The sequence below is a fragment of the Neoarius graeffei genome, chromosome 2 (assembly GCF_027579695.1).
Source record: "Neoarius graeffei isolate fNeoGra1 chromosome 2, fNeoGra1.pri, whole genome shotgun sequence".
In the NCBI taxonomy this organism is placed as follows: Eukaryota; Metazoa; Chordata; class Actinopteri; order Siluriformes; family Ariidae; genus Neoarius; species Neoarius graeffei.
The window spans coordinates 22636854-22643584 of NC_083570.1; positions in this window are offsets into that span (position 1 = coordinate 22636854).

A 6731-nucleotide genomic window follows, 5' to 3' on the forward strand; every position below is an offset into this window, starting at 1 on the left:
CCATTCAATCAAATGAATGAGAGAGCTGCAGGCTTCCTCAAATGTATTTGAGAAGATAATTTATTGATTTAATAATTTATTGATTTCACTGTAGCCATAAAAGGTAAAAACAAGTTAAGAGAGCACATGGACTCCAGTATGAGGGCGCTAACAAATAGGTCTTGGAAGGCAACAATGGCCTGTACACAGTTTTCATCACACCAGATAGAAAACCAAGAAAAATTTCCCCAATCATAAACAAACTGTCTTCAAATCTTTGTGGTAACCACACAAACAATCAAATCACAACTCAAATAAAGAGCAATGCTCAAAACAAACCCAAAGAAAACTAAGAGCCCCCCTGCCCCAAGCCAGTACAGAGATTTTACAGTGCTATTAGAAGATTAATTTTAAAAAATCTAAAATTAATAGAAAATTAGACAACAGCCATGAAAGCAATTGGGAGCATGCCGTTCGTACATACCCTCTCGACACCATGCAACATACACTCTGCTAGGGGTGGCGCTAGAAGTTTTGGGCCCTATGAAAGAATATAATATAACACCCACCCACCCCACAGGTGACAGTATTTAGTTAGAGACCCAGGCTGTAGCCTGTAGATAAACTAGTAGACAAGTATAAACTTAATATAGACTGGCCTGGCTGTCGCAAACAAACTTCCAAATTCATCCTTATGTCTCCGTCATGTACTGACTCATTATATGCAGTTAAATTTCTAGGTTGATGAATAACTATTTAATTGATAGAAAATTACTTGGTGCGCTGCAAGAAATCCACGGAATGTTCTTTCTTTCTTTTTTTGGCTGTGCCAATTTAATAGAAAACAGAGTCAATACAATTCAGCAGTGCAGTGAGAAAAACTCTACATTCATCAACTTATTCACGTCTTTATTTAATAACAACAAATATAAATGTGAACAATGGCAAAACATCGAAACATACAAAGAGGTCAAATGGTAGAGAATAAATTTCTCAACCTCAAATATTTAGTATCTCAATGTTCAACAGCCCCTAATGAACTAAACACTGTACATACTCTACATACAGTTTTAAAGTCACTTATGAGCTTTGTTGTGCAACAGAGCGGAACATTTTTGAACACAATAATGAATTTTACATCAACAAATTGGTCATACCATGCTCCCTGCAAATGCACATATCAAAAACAGAAAAAGGGGATTTCTTTCACATGCCTGTTAAGGTATTCTTAATTTCAACATGCTTCTATTTTATATACAGAGATTGTTTCTCACCAACCATCCATCCATCCATTATCCGTAACCGCTTATCCTGTGCAGAGTCGAAGGCAAGCTGGAGCCTACCCCAGCTGACTATGGGCAAGAGGTGGGGTACACCCTGGACAAGTCACCAGGTCATCGCAGGGCATCACCAAGAATTCAAATGCCAAAAGACAAACGCTGAATCTTCTTGGTAGCAAAATCGTTGATCAAATCTTCTCCTGAGCCATTGTTGATTTCAGATAGCTCTTGATCAGTTTCAGCTGAATAAATTCCCTTTCCCCACCAGCAACAGTAACTGGGAGGGTGTAAAAAAAAATCCTAAAGGCAATGCAAACGTCTCCAAAAATGCTCTGGAGTCGCAGTTTGTAAATTGCATTTTGGTGAGCAAGGCAGGTGCAGTCAGAGGGGAAAGTGGCAGAAAATATTGAATTAAGATGCTTGATTTCACTTTCAAACTGAGATGTGAGATCAGTTGTATACTTAATTATCAGTGGCTGAGTGACAGACGCAATAGTACTGTCACTTAACTGCCCAACTTTTAGTATGGCTGCAAATTCTTCAACAATATTTGCTATGGTTTGGAACCAAGTATCCAAGTCACTTCTTATCTGGTCCATGGCAGTCAAAAATCCAGTGTTTCGAAATGTTGTTTCTGCACTGTCTTCCTGACCTGTTTCTACTAAAGTCTCAACATGGAACCTCTTCCTCCTCTTCTCATGGTTGAGTTATTTTTGAAATTGAGGTGGAACTCCCATTTGATTAGCAATCAATGGTACCTCAGAGAGGAAAGAATCCCATCCATTTCTAAGAGCCTGCATCTCATCTTTGAGTGCATTTACATTAACTGCCTCCACCTCAATTGATATTTTCCCTAACTGGAGTATCATATTTCTGTTATCAATACACTGCAATACTTTCATCCAAATGGTGAGAAGTACTTCTTCAGACCAACAGCTTCAGCTCGAGCCTCACTTGTGAGACTGCATGAGCTGAGTATGGAAACAAGGGCCTCAATGACATCAGGTAATGCCCAGGTCAGACGGCAGGCTGCAACTAGTTTTCAACTACTTTTGTCTACCTGTGATAACAAAATAAATGCATGACGATGCAGATAATGGCAGAGTGTTGCAAAGGGTCTTTAGTAGAGGCAGGTTGGCACAAGTGGATCACAATCTGTTTGCTTTTTAGCTGTGATTTGCTTCCAATCGGTGCAAATAGCAGGTTGACACATGTAGAGGAAGGCAGTTGTGCAATGCTTGAGCAACCAATCACAGGTTGAAGCAGGTAGTGGCAGCTAGACGTAGGCTGATGCAGGGGAAGACAAGTCTTTAGAGATGGCTGCGATGCATCGCAGGTAAATGCAGACTGCACCTACGGTACAAATAGTTTACAACAACCTGCAAGCAGTCTTATGGCCTTATATTTTTAAAGGATTTCTGTGCACTGCGTCTAGCTGCGTCTGCTTCCGACTGGTTGATTCAGCTTAAAATCTCTGCATCTTGCAATACGTCTGACCACAACGGAAGGATTTGATACAAAACGCCTGCATCCACCTGCGATCAGTCGCCATCTGACCAATCGCAGGTCGCAGCATGCATCTTTCTGCCATCTGACCTGGGCATAAGTGTTTTGCTACAGCATCAATCTGTGCACTCCAGCAAGTGTCAGATAAGCTATGCAGAGAGCAGCCTGTAGTATCTTTGTATATAGCCCATCACTCTGGACTGGCACAAATGTGTAAAGGCGATTATCTCATCTCATAATCTCTAGCCGCTTTATCCTGTTCTACACGGTCGCAGGCAAGCTGGAGCCTATCCCAGCTGACTATGGGCGAAAGGCGGGGTACACCCTGGACAAGTCACCAGGTCATCACAGGGCTGACACATAGACACAGACAACCATTCACACTCACATTCACACCTACGGTCAATTTAGAGTCACCAGTTAACCTAACCTGCATGTCTTTGGACTGTGGGGGAAACCGGAGCACCCAGAGGAAACCCACGCGGACACGGGGTGAACATGCAAACTCCACACAGAAAGGCCCTCGCTGGCCACGGGGCTCAAACCCGGACCTTCTTGCCGTGAGACGACAGCGCTAACCACTACACCATCCTTCCGTGCCGGTAAAGGCAATTAATGAAGCCAAAAAATTTTGACACTTCAACACTTGACCCTGCAGCATGCACACCAACAAGATTTAATGTGTGGGAGGCACAAGGTGAAAATGTGGCCAGATTATTTTTCTTTAATATTTGCACTTGTACTCCCTTGACGTTCCCTGACATATTTGCACCACTGTCATACCCTTGTCCCCTGCAATTATTGATGTCTATTCCTAGGTCCCCAAGCACACACTATCATCCCTGCTTTTTCACTTCCTGTTTTTCTGTAGATTTTTTTTACTCAATGAATCTTTCTGTATTTCCCATTCATTCACATCTTTATTATAATGGACATATTGTAGGAGCACAACATTTTCCTCAGTGTGGGAAATATCTGGTGTGGCATCACATATAATGCCATAATAGACGGCATCCTCCCTTTCCCTAAGAATCGTTTGAAGGACTCTTTTCCCCATACAATTCAATTAACTCATTTTGGATGTCTAAGCTCAAATAATGAGTTAGTCTGCTTTCTTTTTTTGAAGTCCTCACTTTTTCTAGGTGGTCTTTCAAAAGTGGGTCATAGTGGGACAAGCGCTCTAGTGCGTCCAAGAAATTCCCACTGTGGACATCGCCTAAGTCTTTTCTTTTGCCTCTGAAAGGTAACTGTGGCAGCAGGGGCGTGGTCAAGCATCAGTCTGTGAATGGAGGGCGGAGTTAGGGAAGGTAAGTGGCAGAATCACTACACCTTATGGGAATTAACCTGTGTTTGTGTGTCTTCCCCAGTGACCGTGCCCTATAAAGAGGAGAGGGAGAGCAGAGGAAGGGAGCTCTCCCCCAACCTGGACGCTTGTGTGCGTGTATGTATGTGAGAGAGTGAACATAAAAGCTGAAAAGCTAAAATAAAAGAGTTTTTGAGAACTCAGTTCTGGCCTGCCGTGCTTCTGTGCTCCACCCACCTAGAACTCGTGCTACAGTAACTTTCTTGATGCCAAGTGCAGAGTAACATGAAGTAGTCTCAGCAAGAGAGCTTTATTTCTTTCGATCTCTGACTGCACCCATCTTTGCAGCTGATGGTCAGTGCCACTTTGAGCCATAACAGAACACTGCAGGTTTTAACATTTCAAATAGCAGTCCCTGAGTGCCTTGTTATTTTCATGATTTGGAAGTTTATCGTACATGCGGCGCCACTTAACGTCACACATCTTGTACCTGTGGTCACTATTCAGAGTGCTACAGGAAGGCCTTTTTAATCCATGTGAAAAACGAACACAAGGAATGCAAAAATGAACATTTGCACTGTCACTATGAACTAACCAGTCCCTTTTCACCTTTTCTCTGCCATGCGATGCCTCAAGTAGTCTGGAAATGGCTTTCCCTCTGAATCTTTGGACATTTCTTTGTCTTCCCTTGTTGCCAACTTTCTAACAATAATTGCCCTGTCACTGACGCTTAACTTTGCTGGCCACAAGCCTGGGTCAACTGACAGCAGATCATCTGGTTCTGAAAGCAGTGTATGTGACTCAGTGCCTGAAATGTCCCTCATCTCAATCTCACATTGTTCCTTGCTCTTCACTGCTTCCTCCTCCTCATCTGTGCTGCTGTCACTACTTGCACTGTCATCCTTAGCCTCTTCTTCTATTTGAATATCTCTGGCCTCCTCTCTGGCTGCATCGTGACTCGAAGAGGGCCCTGGCTCTAAAGTATCCGTAACCTTAACCATGAAGTACATACCTGTAATTCAGAATCTGTCATATAATCGTGCTAAAACAGTGTGTTGTGAGAACTATGTGTATGTATGACTAACATTTGGATGGAATGAGCTGCATGCTTGGTTAGTAACATTAGTTGATCATAAAGGGAAACAGATATCTTAAAAGGGGGACCTTAAAAGTGGCAATGGCATTATCTCCTTTACAATCTAACAACCTTTTTAGCCAGTTTTTGTCCATTTCATTATTGGAATGTCTATATGAATGTTGTCAGCTAAAATTGCACTTGCTTGCTATAGCTAACTGCTCACATGGTTAATGCAGCATAAATACTAAAAATCGGTCTGCATGACCCTTAACCCCAAAGCCCTTTATTCACAGATTGCACTGTAAATAGATTATCAAAAAAAATACTGCTCACCTCCTCCTGCTTCAACTGGGAGGAGGGGTTGAGGCAGGGTGACTTAATCCTGAGGCTGCATCTGTGCAGAACTCATTAGTGAACAAGCTAGTTATTAGCATGCATCTTAACCTAGCTGGTGTACTAGCTGTATAGTGGACCTACAAATTCACTGAGCTCTTTGCAGACCAAAGTTAGAGTTGTCTCATTTTCAGTGGCAATAAAGGTAACCTATGAAATATTTAAGTAAAACAACACTGCATTGTAAATTAAGCTGTTAGCTTGATCATCCAAGCAGTGGTGAAGCCACATGTTAGGTTAATAAGCATGTTAGGTTCATAGCCACCAAAGGAAGATCAGTGAATAAATGTATGGGCTACCTTTCTTCAGAAAAAACTGGGTGACTAATTGTTGGCCCTTTTTCTCTCTCTCAGCTTTCTGCTGCCTCTCTCTACATTTCTTGTAACCCGACTTCTTCATGATGGTGTCAGTCTACTGACGGTTCACCATCAATCCTGTTTCTGCTGTGCACAGCTCATGTTAGTGCTGGACTGGAAAACAACAAACCTAACGTGGTGTCAGACTCTGGTTCTGCCTACACAAGACTGTACCATGTAATGAACAGGGAGGGGGTGAAATATAAAGACTATCTATTCTATAATTTTGCAGAAAATGGAAAACCAAACCAAAAGGTTGTTGTATTTACTCAATATCAGAGACAAAATTTTTTTTTTTTTTTTATTAAATTAACTTACACATGGTAATAATATTAATATTGTCCTCTAAGGGCCTTCTGTCAATGCTGGGCCCTTAGAATCGTCCTAACACACACACACACACACACACACACACTCCCCATGGTGCCCCTATGTGTGTGTGAGAAGCTGTAAGTCAGGCGTAATGCAGGAGGTGAAGATGATGGTCACTGACAGAAGAACAGCAGAAAAAGGTGTGAAATTCACACAAGTCTATTTACAGACCAGAAGAGAATGGCGTGACATACAAGCTATCTGAAAATAACTTCTTACACTAAGATGTGTTCTTGACAACAAACCTAATAAGATTGAACCTGACATTCAATAAGATTGAGAGAGCTCTCAAAAATGTACTATAGAAACACTTCATACATACTTCAAAACCAGCTCACTCTACCAGAACACAAGCAAAAGTCCTCTCTCTCAACAAGAACGCTTTATCACTTGCAAACAATGACTTTTTGCAGGGAGTAAATCCAAAGTACGAAAAACGAAAAAGAAATGCCTGAAATTCCAAA